This window comes from Leptopilina heterotoma, unplaced genomic scaffold, assembly GCF_015476425.1.
Source record: "Leptopilina heterotoma isolate Lh14 unplaced genomic scaffold, ASM1547642v1 Lhet_396, whole genome shotgun sequence".
In the NCBI taxonomy this organism is placed as follows: Eukaryota; Metazoa; Arthropoda; class Insecta; order Hymenoptera; family Figitidae; genus Leptopilina; species Leptopilina heterotoma.
The window spans coordinates 443,085-454,895 of record NW_025111061.1 but is presented as its reverse complement, the minus strand read 5'-3'; the positions used below and the strand labels follow the sequence as shown (position 1 = coordinate 454,895).

At 30.6% G+C, this 11,811-nt stretch overlaps 1 long non-coding RNA gene across 1 annotated transcript; it reads right to left on the bottom strand.

The window, feature by feature from the left end:
- Positions 1–202: 202 nt before the first annotated feature.
- Positions 203–6,908, bottom strand: LOC122506097. The gene is made up of 4 exons (XR_006301975.1): positions 6,717–6,908; positions 6,237–6,427; positions 1,101–1,592; positions 203–941 (listed from the first exon to the last, which is right to left on the bottom strand). It is a non-coding gene; the product is annotated as an uncharacterized LOC122506097 (long non-coding RNA).
- Between the last annotated feature and the right edge of the window lie 4,903 nt (positions 6,909–11,811).

The window sequence follows — 11,811 nt, the reverse complement described above, 5'->3', positions numbered from 1 at the left end:
TTTAAATAAGGTTAATTTTCTCCGTCACCCATACTTTGCCATACTTTTCCCATACTTACAAAAATTAAATATTTTTCAAAAAAGCTGTGAAATTTGATGAAAAAATAATATTTCCTTTCGCCCATTCTTTCAAAAATAAAATATTTTTTAACAAAGCTGAAAAATGAAATAAAAATTAATTTTTTTAAACAGTAAAATTGAATAAAATTTAGTTTAACTCATCGCCTATATTTTGACAATCTTTCTACACAATTCGCAAAATGATTTTTTTTTAAAACTGAAAAAGTTACTTAAAATTGATTTTTTCATCACTTATACTTTTATATGCTGTTCCCACAGTTTGCAAAAAGAAAAGATTTTTTTACAAAACTGGAAAATTTAAATAAGGTTAATATTTTTCGTCACCCATACTTTGCCATACTTTTCCCATACTTTCAAAAATTAAATTTTTTTTTATTAAAATGTACTATTATATTTTTAATTTGAATTTACTAATTAATATTGTATTTGGTTACCTTTATTTTTTTGTTATTTGCTGTCTTTCTCCTTTTGCAATATTCTGTCTATTTTTCTATTTTAATTTTTTTTTGCGTTCTCGGCTTGTCAACTAATTTGGTTATATTTTTGTTTTATACATAATTTCATTGTTTTTTTTTATTCTTTGAAGATAGGTTTACTCTTTAAAATTGTTAAAATGACTAGAAATGTAGTGTGAAAATGATGATTGTCGAGTGTTTTCATTTTTCTGGTGTTATTTTTGTTGCTCCTCATTTTAACACCTATAATTGGAGTTAAAGTGATACCCCCTGTTTAACTGTGTAGTGTAGACGTTTAAGTTTTTTTAGATTCGATAACATTTTTACATCATATTCCGACACTTTAATACTGAAATGACATTCGAATAAGGCAAGAGTGTGTAAATTTGTAAATTCATCGAAAGCCTAAAACAGAAAAGATGTATTATAATTTCAGTCTTAAGATACTGATGTCCTCATTCTCTTCTTTGTCACTCGAATTTCACTAATTAAGATTAAAGACATATTCATGGGCCTCTGCAGTCTCAGGCAATTTTATTTTTCAGTTATTATTATAACACTCACCTTATAAAACAAATTAGATTGAATAGGTCGACAATTAACAAAAATAATTTCCTCTATAACATCACTGGGCAAATAAAGGAGACACTCTCCGCTAATACGTAATGGTCTGCCAAATGCTCCAAGTCTTAGAACTTTCAGATTTTTCATTCGATTAAAAAGTTCCATTAAGTTCGGTTCTTCAAATTCATTAAGCCACGGCTCAAAGCCTAGTTTAACAATGTTTTCACAATTCAGTAGTAAAAGGCAAGACGTTAAGTTAGTACGTACTGAAAATGATGTCGAGAAACTTTGCCTGGCAGTAGATATGTCGTTAGATTAAAATGTCTTCCGTTAGATAATTACCACAACGAATTGCATCATGCATTATTTTATTGCAAATGAATATTTTATTTTGGTATTTATCAACTAACCAACCCCATGATAAGGATTGAAGATTGAGCTTTTTAATAGAATTCCTAGATTTTTTACTTAATCTTTGCGAACGTTTACAAACTAAAAATAAATTTAATTTAATAATAAAACAAAAATTAATCTAACAGTTTAGATTTTAATCCAATCGAAATATTAATTTTGATTTTAACTCGTTATGGTCATTCGGGGTTCAAATGAGCCTCAGTTAATCTAACTAACCGATCTCGATCTGGATTTCCCCACAGAGAGCAGGCACTTAGGTACCAACCTAAGTATTGGTATTAATAGCAATTGATATTAATACCCATTGTATCCGTCTCCAGTTTTCTAGAGTCCTGTTATCCTTTAGAAGTCCAGGAACTGTTCGGCAAGCCTAATATAGCTAATACAGCACCCGGGATACCTGAGTTTAAACTCATTAATTCTACGTTAGTGTCGCATAATTCGAAGGGGGCCTTAACGTGCAAAGTGACCGTGTCTAAATTTTTTTAGTCAGAAGTGGAAAATCTGTAAAATCAGATACCTGAATTTAAACCAAAAGGTTATGTGCTGATGACCACTCTTGTTCTGGTCGTCCCAATAAAAACCACTCCCGTCTTACTCTTGGACCCTTGCTCCATATGCGGTACTACCGACAGGCCTTGAACTTCGCAAGTTGTGGTCCCATTGTCCTGCTCCTTAACTTTCCATTAAGGGAGGAAAAGCTAAATGTTTTCCTCCCTCCACTCCCACACTGCTTAGCACTGGATTCCTCCGGACAACTTCGTCTACGTCTCTATCTTTATCCTCCATTATTTTAATAATGTAGGATTCAATATGTCTCCAGAAGTCCAAGTTTTTAACCATGGTCGACACCACGTTATTCACGTTGATTTCAAAGTCAATTGCCGTAAACATGTCCATTCTATCAGGTAGTAGCGGAAAGAGATCTCGATGATCTCTTGAGTGTACGAAGGCTCGCTTCTCTCTGATGAAAATTTCCACGTAATCGTTATCGTAACCATAAGACCATATGTTTCTGTTCCGATAACACCCTAATTTATAATTCTTTTGACGACCGATGGTCGCAGTAGCTATTATAGGCTAACCCCTAACGTTATAAATTATGAATTGGGGAAACAATACAGGAATGGCAGATTTAAAGAAAAGTAAGAAAATGATATGAATCATTACAATACCTACTGTTAGCAATCATTTAATAAATATATTGTGCTTTTTATATTATTTCTCGCGTTTTAATAAATAGTTTCTATTTATTAAGTGTTTGTTTGGGGTTTCCAAATACTGAATTTGGGATTATTCTTTTCTGTAGAGAAACAGAGGATTCCACGGTAAAGCCTTATTCTTCCATTGACCATTGTAGTTCGCAGTTCTTGCTAACGTTTTTCCTTTTGCTCTCTACAACTGTAGTTGAACCCAGATAATTACCATCTAACCAGTTATACTGTGCTTTCCGCAGCGAGTCGAAACAATATACACACGTAAGTGAATCAAATTTTTTAAAAATTCAGAACTAGAGATCAGGGCTGCCATGGTAAAAAGTGTAAATCAGAGAACGAATCTATCCATTCATATTTTATAACACTGTAGCAATTAGTTTACTAAACTCGGGTCACGCGTTTACAGTGTTGCCGTTTTCAACAGCGAATAATTCCCGGAAGTTCTGTTGAAAATTCCCAATTTTTCCCTGGACAAATTTGAATTTTTCCATGAAATTTCCCAACACGAAATTATTAATATAATAAGTTAAAAGAATTTGCTTTGCTAAATATACACAATTTTGTATTGTATTTGAAATATTTTTGGAAAAAATGAAATTTTAATTAAAAGAATTTGTATATTTTTGTTCATATAAGTCTTTTATTTTTTATTTGCAACATTATAAAATTAAGACCATTAGGCCAAACAAACGAACAAATATTCATATTTATTATAATATATTAAAATATATTATATATTTATTAAAATATTCAATAAAACTTCGCGCTCATAAAACTGTCATATTTTACAGTTTTCTTTGAAGCATGTTTTTTGTTGGATTGAATTTTATTAATCATCCAGCATCTTGAATCCCTTCTCTTGTAAGCATAATAGCATTTAGGGTTTCATTTCCAAGTTTATTTCTGTGCAGGGTTTTAGTAAGATTTACTTGACTAAATAATCTTTCAATGGAGATATTTGAAAATGGCTGAACGAGTAAAAGACCAATAACTTCTTCTAAATTCTTAAAAACAGGTGTGCCTGCTGCATTTTTTAGCTGAAAAACTTGACGCCAATAATCTTCAGGAGGCAGAGCAGAATCCAAATCATAATCCTCGTTATTTTGACAATGTGCGCGCCAATCTTCATCTAATTTTTGCTGATGAAGAAGTTTTGTGCGGGCGTTGGAAACAGCTAAATTTGCACTATGACAGGTACATTTAATAAATGCAACATCTGGTAAAAGCTGCTTTAACAATTGAACTACCGAGTAGTTTGATCAAAACATCACGTTGGTTGTGTCTGAGGAATAATCCACTAAATTTTGAAGGGGTATGTTTTTCTCTTCTACAACTCTTTTAAACCATTAAACAATTCTTCTGCAGTTCCACTAGGCATTTCTATCATGTCAAAGAATTTTGTTTTCACTTTATATTCCACGTTGTCATAAAAAGTAATAGTGAATGTTCATTGTTCTGCTGAACCTTGATCTGTATGTTCATGAATCACGATAGAGAAGGCCTTTTTAAAGCTTTGCAGAAAGTGTTTCACCAAAATCTTTGCCCAAAGATTTGGTCATTAACATGGATGCTTTAGTTCGCCTTACAGATAGTTGCTGTGCAATTTTGGAATTAGGCAACAAATCTGCACATAAAAGAGTTAAGGTGTCCATGATCAAAAAAGGTAAATGGTTCGTCACCAAAAGACCTTGTTTATGATTTAATTGTTTGTTAACCTTCTACGCAGCGTTGCCAGTTGTTGGGACTCGATTTCCCCCTCTACTGCTTCGGCGCTCTAGCTATAAGTGGTGGTAGGAACCGGAGTCAGTCTTCGCATAGCATTCGAAGTGTGAGTGTCGCGCGCATCAAAATATTGCCGTTAAGTCTGTGAATATCTTTGCATCAAAATTTGTTGTATCATTGAGTTCTTGCTTATCCTTATTCGTTGTTACTTTCCTTTTTTTCACATTATAATTTTACATGTAATTTTTTTAAACAGACCTGTTAACTTTATTCCGGCCCTCCTTGTAGCTCTTTTCAATTTGATTTCAGATACATTTTCGATTTTCTTATTACTTGACACATCAGACATATTTATTAAATGTTTTTCTGATTTTGAATGCCGTATTAACGTGGTTTTGTGTGCTATTAAAGTTTTTTCGCAAACTTTGCAAATATCCATTTCATCTTCGGACTTGCTTTGTACGTCAGAATTTTGCAGCCAATTTCCTGCGAATTCCCGTAAACAAGGAATTAGAAAATAACTGTGGATAACGACGTTTTTTATTTTTTATTTTCGTTGCTGGCTCTACACACGTTTTTTCATTTTCGCAGTCTACTTTTAACCTTTTTCTAGGCCGTTCTATATTCAATTATTCATCTGAAAAATGCTGATCTGCATCTGACGAATCATCAGCAGAATTATCGCTTTGCAGTTGTGCTCGTAAGAAAGACTTTAAATTAGAACCTGATTGTTGGTAAATATCCTAAATAGAAAACATAACCATAAAACATAACAGTTCATAAACGTTCAAGTTATACTCTGTAAAACTGAATCAGTGAAATTTGACTGAGAATCAGTGACTCTATTCTCGCGAATAGAATCAGTAAAATTTCACTGAAGATCAGTTAAAAATTATTGCAATTTCTGTCATTTTTCACTGATTGGCCAATTAAAAAATAACTGAAATTTTCAATATGTGTGACAGAAATTTTCAGTAGTTTTTTAACCCTGAGTCACACTCCTTATAAATAATTACACCACTACACACGTTTAGAAGGAATCCCTCACCACATTGTAAAATAAGCGACATTACAACATAAACGAAGGAATCAACAAAAATTTAGTTTTAACACAAACTTACAAATATGTAGTAAATTATTCTGAATTATAAAATTAATAAAATTAATTTTCGGTCTCAAAAATAAAAATTAGTTACACGAATGCACATCTTCAAAGAAATTCCACTTTACATGTAAAAATAATGTAACATTAACTAATAAGCAAAAAAAATCATTAAATAACTAATTTTAATTATATTTATAATATAATTCTGTCATTAACCAACATTCTATTTTCATTTTCTATTTCCATGTAAATTTTCCATGCTTGTTAAAATTTCCCGGATTCCGGGAAATTTCCATGAAAACGGCAACACTGCGCGTTTATCGATCCATGTTGGATTATAAACCTATTAGTGCAACAGATTCTCGACTTCTGGAGAGAAGGATCCTCCATAGGGTTACTTGATTCGAGGTGATGCACCAGAACCGAAAAGTTCCTGATACAATGGGTATCGACCTAAATGCGTACTCTCATAATAGCGAATCCTGTATCATGTTCCTTATAAATTATTTTAGATAGTTCAGTTACAGAATAAAGAATAAGGAAAGTTTATATTTTTAATAACAATCGTTTTTTGTGTAAAATGAGGTAAATTTTAAATGGATATTAGGTTATTAAATTTAAAGACATGACTAAATCGAGTTAAAATAAAATTAATGGAAGAATTTCCAAATTACCTACCTCTTTCAATTTTAATTTTATCGATGATTGGAAGACGCTGGAAAATTAATATGAGACAATCGTCGTTTAAAGAATTGATGCTAGTGTTATCCATTGATTCTTCAATCTTCGGAAGGATGTCAGTTTTCTCCTCATATGACATTTTTTAGGTGTTATGTCTACCTCTTTTTTGCCTTCAAGTTATGCGGTGTCTGAAAAGAAAAAAGTTTAGTATTTTAAAAGTTGCCAATCCTGACACTTCTCACAGACCACCCATGTCCTACGTACACAAAGATGTACATCTGAGAAAATAGTGATGATTTGCAATTTAGAAAAAAATCTGACTGATATTATTGTGTTCGTTTGATATCCTATTGTTCTAGGGACGTCTCTTTTGGATTACTAATTATCATCAAGGATACTGATAGGAATTTCCATACTGTCTCGTTATCATCTATCTATCAACGCGGAACACCGGTTTCCAATCCTAATTCTGTTTACCTGATCGCTTTGTTCCTCCTGCCTGGCCTTAATCGTTGGAAAACACCCAGACCGCTTTTCCTTCTCTCTCTATTTTCCTGACCAATTCAACCATTCCCCTTTTTTGGACTTTGTTCCCTTTTGCTTCCTCATAAGGAAGCTTTGCATTCGTGACGATTTTCAATTTTTCAAAAGAAGGTTATATGGACTCATTTTCATCTATAACATATGTATATTCAATTCTGATCAAATGTCCAGATGTATGTGTATGTGTGTATGTGTGTGTGTGTATGTCACAAAAATTGTGTACAAATTATCTCAAACAAATTTTGATGGATTGTCTTGAAATTTTGCAGGTTTATTGCAGTCATTAATACCTAAAATCTGACACAAGTATTTTCAAAAATATCTAAAAAAAAATGTTATACAATTTTTTTAAAATTCAAAAAAAAATTTTTTTTGTATTTTTGTAAATAATTTTTTTATCTGTTAGTATTTTAATTAATTATTCTCAAAATTACATTCCTGACAAGAAAACGAATCGATTGATGTATACAAAGTATATTTTTTATCAAAATTTATAAAATTAATAGAAATTTTTCTTTTTCACAAAAAATTCAAATTTTGTATTTTTTCATAATTTATTTAATATTAATATTTTTAAATGATTATTCTATCATAAAAAAAGAAGCAATTTGCATATGAAATAGAGGTGTGTATTTAATCGAACCGAACATTAATCGACTCGACAACAGAAAATTCGAATCATGTCGAATTGCAAAAGTTTGCAAACCGCAATATAATTACATTTAATTTATGAATATATCTTGCTGCATCAAAAAGAAATTTCCTTAAGAAGAATGTATGCTTTGATTGTTATGCTTTTGAAAAATCATAATTTGGTTTTCATGGAGATTTGTACCTTAAATGAAGTAATGAATATATTATTAACTTTAGTAAATATTTTATATGTTTGATTGGATTTTAGCCAATATCATCAAAGTACATTTAAAATTTTTTAATTTTTTGAATTTATTGAAACTAGCGACATATACCTCACTCGCTAACGCTCGTTCGGTTGTATTTAAACTTATTTGTTTTTACTTATTTATTTTTATTTATTTGAACTAAGTAAATATTTAATAGACATAAATATTTTAATTTATGGTATCAAATAAATAGTTATTTGAACAGGTTAGCCTGATTCTTTGGATAATTAGTAAGAAAAGGGCGAAGATACGTCTATTCTTTTCTTACTAATAGGATTTTCTGTAATGATGGGACATCGACATCGGAAACATCGATGTTTATAACCTCGATGTTTTAATTTCAATATTTTCGATGTATCGAGGTTTTTCCGATGTTTGATATTGATGTGAATTAAGTGGGGAAAAAAGGATTTTTTTAAATATCTCCTTTTTTGCCTCTAATAGTTTGTGCTTTTTTATTTTTTAAACAATTGCTACACATTTCGTTATTTATCTTTAATTATGTTTAATTAGAAACTTAAAAAGAGAAAGTAAATTGGAAAAAAAAAATTTCAAAAAAATACATTTTTTGCCATCACCCAATTTGTGGGGTATTCGGAGTTTTCACTTGAAATTTAAAAAATTTCTATTTTTTAGGAATATTTTTTGTTTTACAATAGAAAAAGTGTTAATACTTACAATGAAGCCAAAACTTTAGACTTAGAATAAACTTTTTCCTAAATTTTAATTGAATAAAAAAATTTTGAAAAAAATTTTATTTTTTCCACGAAAAATTATTTTTTAATTAAAAGTTTTTTCATAAGGTGATATCTTTTACAATTGTGAAAGAAATAACAAAAGCCGTAACATAGTAACGAAGATTCTTTGGGCTGACACAAATTCTCCCATTACCCCACAGAATTGTTCAGGCCAAAATTTGAATAAAAAAATAAAAATATAAACAAATTTTATTATTATCTCGATTTTTATACAAGTATATATATCTACACATATTCACCTATAATATAATGAAAAAGCATAACTAAATAATACGATTTTAACTACTTATGGTGATGTTTAGAAATATTTTGCATTTTACAACGAAAACTCAAAAAATACATTTTCTCTTGTCTTTACTAAAAATTTGTCAAGAATGTAATCGTTTGTTTTGGAATGATATAAACAAAGGTTGTAGAAGATTTTCTAGACATTGCAGCGAATTTGAAGGCTTTTAAGTACGTGAAATTTAAAAGCTCCCATTACCCCACGCTCCCCTACACAAAAAATAAAAAAGATATTTCAAAAATAATATTTGCCTATCTTTTAGTACTTTTGACCCATTTTCCCCTAAATTTTTATTAAAACCAGCCAATATCGTAGGTTTTAACTTGTCCAAAATGTGAATCATCTTAAAATGCTATATGGGGCGTTCCATGGCTCTATGAACCGACGAGATTTTGGTTTTGCTTATACCCAAGCAGCACGGAATATAACCTTAAAATGAAGGGAATATTACATTTCATATTCGGAATATTCTAGGGATCTTAAAGTAATATTAAAATGTCCGCCCCACAGAAATATTCCAAAAATAACATTGAGGGAAGGTTCCACGGTAATTTCGAAGTAATATTCCAGGATGATGTTGAGGCAATGTTCCACCGTAATATTAATGGAATATTCCAAGGTAATGTTGAATGAATATTAAGGGAATATTCCCTGGAAATATTCCAAAATTTTATACTTTGAAAAAATTTGACTTTTTTTCTCTTTATCTTCTTTCTTTAGTAAAAACGATTTTCAATGGTATTTTCAACATATTCAATATTATCTGGGAACATTCCCTCAACATCACCCTGGAATATTCCATTAATATTACGGTGGAACATTCCTTCAACATCATCCTGGAATATTACTTCGATATAACCGTGGAACATTTCCTAAATTTTATCTTGGAATATTCCTGTGCAGCGGACATTTTAATATTACTTTAAGATCTCTGGAACATTCCACTGGAATATTCCGAATATAAAATGCAATATTCCCTTCAATTTAAGGTTATATTCCTTGATACTTAGGTACTTTGTAATTTGATAGTGTTTAGGGTCCTAAATAAGTGTGCCAAAAAGTTTTACAAAATTTTTAATATTTTGCAAGATATTTGCAAGGGAGCGTTCATAAATGATGTCACGTTTTTTGGGGGACTAAACGTGACACAATGTATTTTTACATATGAAATTGCATGAAATTTGTTTGACAGGGGGAGGGGGGGTATAAAATCCCGAAAAATTGCGTGACATCATTTGTGATCGCTCTTCAATCAAATAATTTCAGCACTTTTTTTCAGGAATTTTTATCTCGTAAACTATATAAAAATGCTGTTTTATTAATTTTTTTGAGAAATGTTTTTTTGAAATTTTTACTGCACTATTCTTACGCACGTCACCGTCACCAATATTGTTACAAAAATTAATGAAAAAATGAGTATTAATTATAATCAGGAATCACTATCTTCGGAGTTGTAACAAAGAAAGAATTGGAATTTATAATATTTTATTTAGTTCAATTCTTTGATAATTTATGGGGTCGTTATCTCTCTTTAATCTTGGTACATCTCGCCTCTTTATAAATTTTATTAAGAGAATTTCTAGCTTGTCATTATTATTTAAATAAAAGATCACAATAATTTATGTCAAATATGATATATTTAAAATAACCAAGTTTTATTACAAGTTTTAAATTTCGCAAAACCAGATTTCGAAAATATGAACTAAAGTTGGATGAAATATGATTCAATTTTCATAATAAAAGGATTTACTTAAATTTTGAAACGATACTATTTGTTACTTACGAAGTATTGACCTTAATTCCTACCGCACTTAAAAGAAGGGAGAAAAGGTCATCTAGAGCTGGTCCTCCTTCTTATTAGGACGGGCAACTATTTGTTTATTTGTTTTAATTTGTTAAAGTGTTGTTCACCATTAATTTTCAGTCTTTGCTATTCAGAACGTTCACTATTAACAACTTATTTAAATGGGACAATTTGAAGCACTCATTTTAAATATTTTGTTTTTGTCTCTACTCGTTTCGATTCCTCAATCTTTACGCGGCTATTTAATTCGAATATCTATTGTTTTGGACTTGTCTTATGATCGTTGTCATAAGTTCAAAACAATTCAAAGTGTGACGAAAGGGCTGCCAAAATTGTGGAATATATGAACGAGAGTAATCGACAATCGTGATTTTATTTATGAGAAGGTTTAAATTGTTCCATTATTTATTTTTGTGTTCACTGTTAATTCTCAGTCTTTTCTATTCCAAACACTTCGCGATTTTTTATTTTAACGTCCGCCCGAATTCGGTTGCCCGTGGCGAACCCTTGAACCGGCCGAGTTTCGCAGACGGTCAACCTCGCGATAACCTGTCTCCAGGAGTTAACTGTCGCGAAGAAGCAATTTACATTGGGACACATCAGTTTTAATACCTGAAATTGAGGTTTGGGTGTGTCAAAATTTAGTGGAGAGGGATAAAGGATTGGGAAACGTATTCTTATATTGGCCAATAATTATTATAAGTTGGAATAACTTTAATGTCATTGCACCCTCTTACTGTGCAAAAATGTTTAGTTCCTTATATTGGTTGCAACATGTGAATTTGCAACAGAGTCTTTGATGTCAAAGATCTTTTAGAAACGCTTACGTTTCCATTTTATCAACAGACTACATTTTGGTCATTAACCTAAAAGAGTCTTTGATACTTTTAATTTATGGAGCTAAAAAGGACAATTATGAAATTATTCCATTAGTTCATACTTGGCAATTATTTTATTCGATTAAGTTTTTGGTTCAAAGAAGGATATGGAATTTGGATTCTCAAGTTGTAAAAATGATGCACGCGCAATGTAAATTCCTTATAATTTGTTGACACTATTGCAAAACTCTAACTTATTGCAATATGTTCGGTTTTGTTTAGTGCAATAATTTATTCTGTGAATTTGTGATAAAATAGTTGTAAAAGTATTTTGGAAGAAGCGTAATAGAATAGAATTTTACTAAGAATCAAAACTACTTAATGCCTTTCTAAGTAAGAAAAGGGGAGTTCAATTTTGATGGCTCGTATGACCCTTTCATTTTTCTTTAATTTCGCTTATG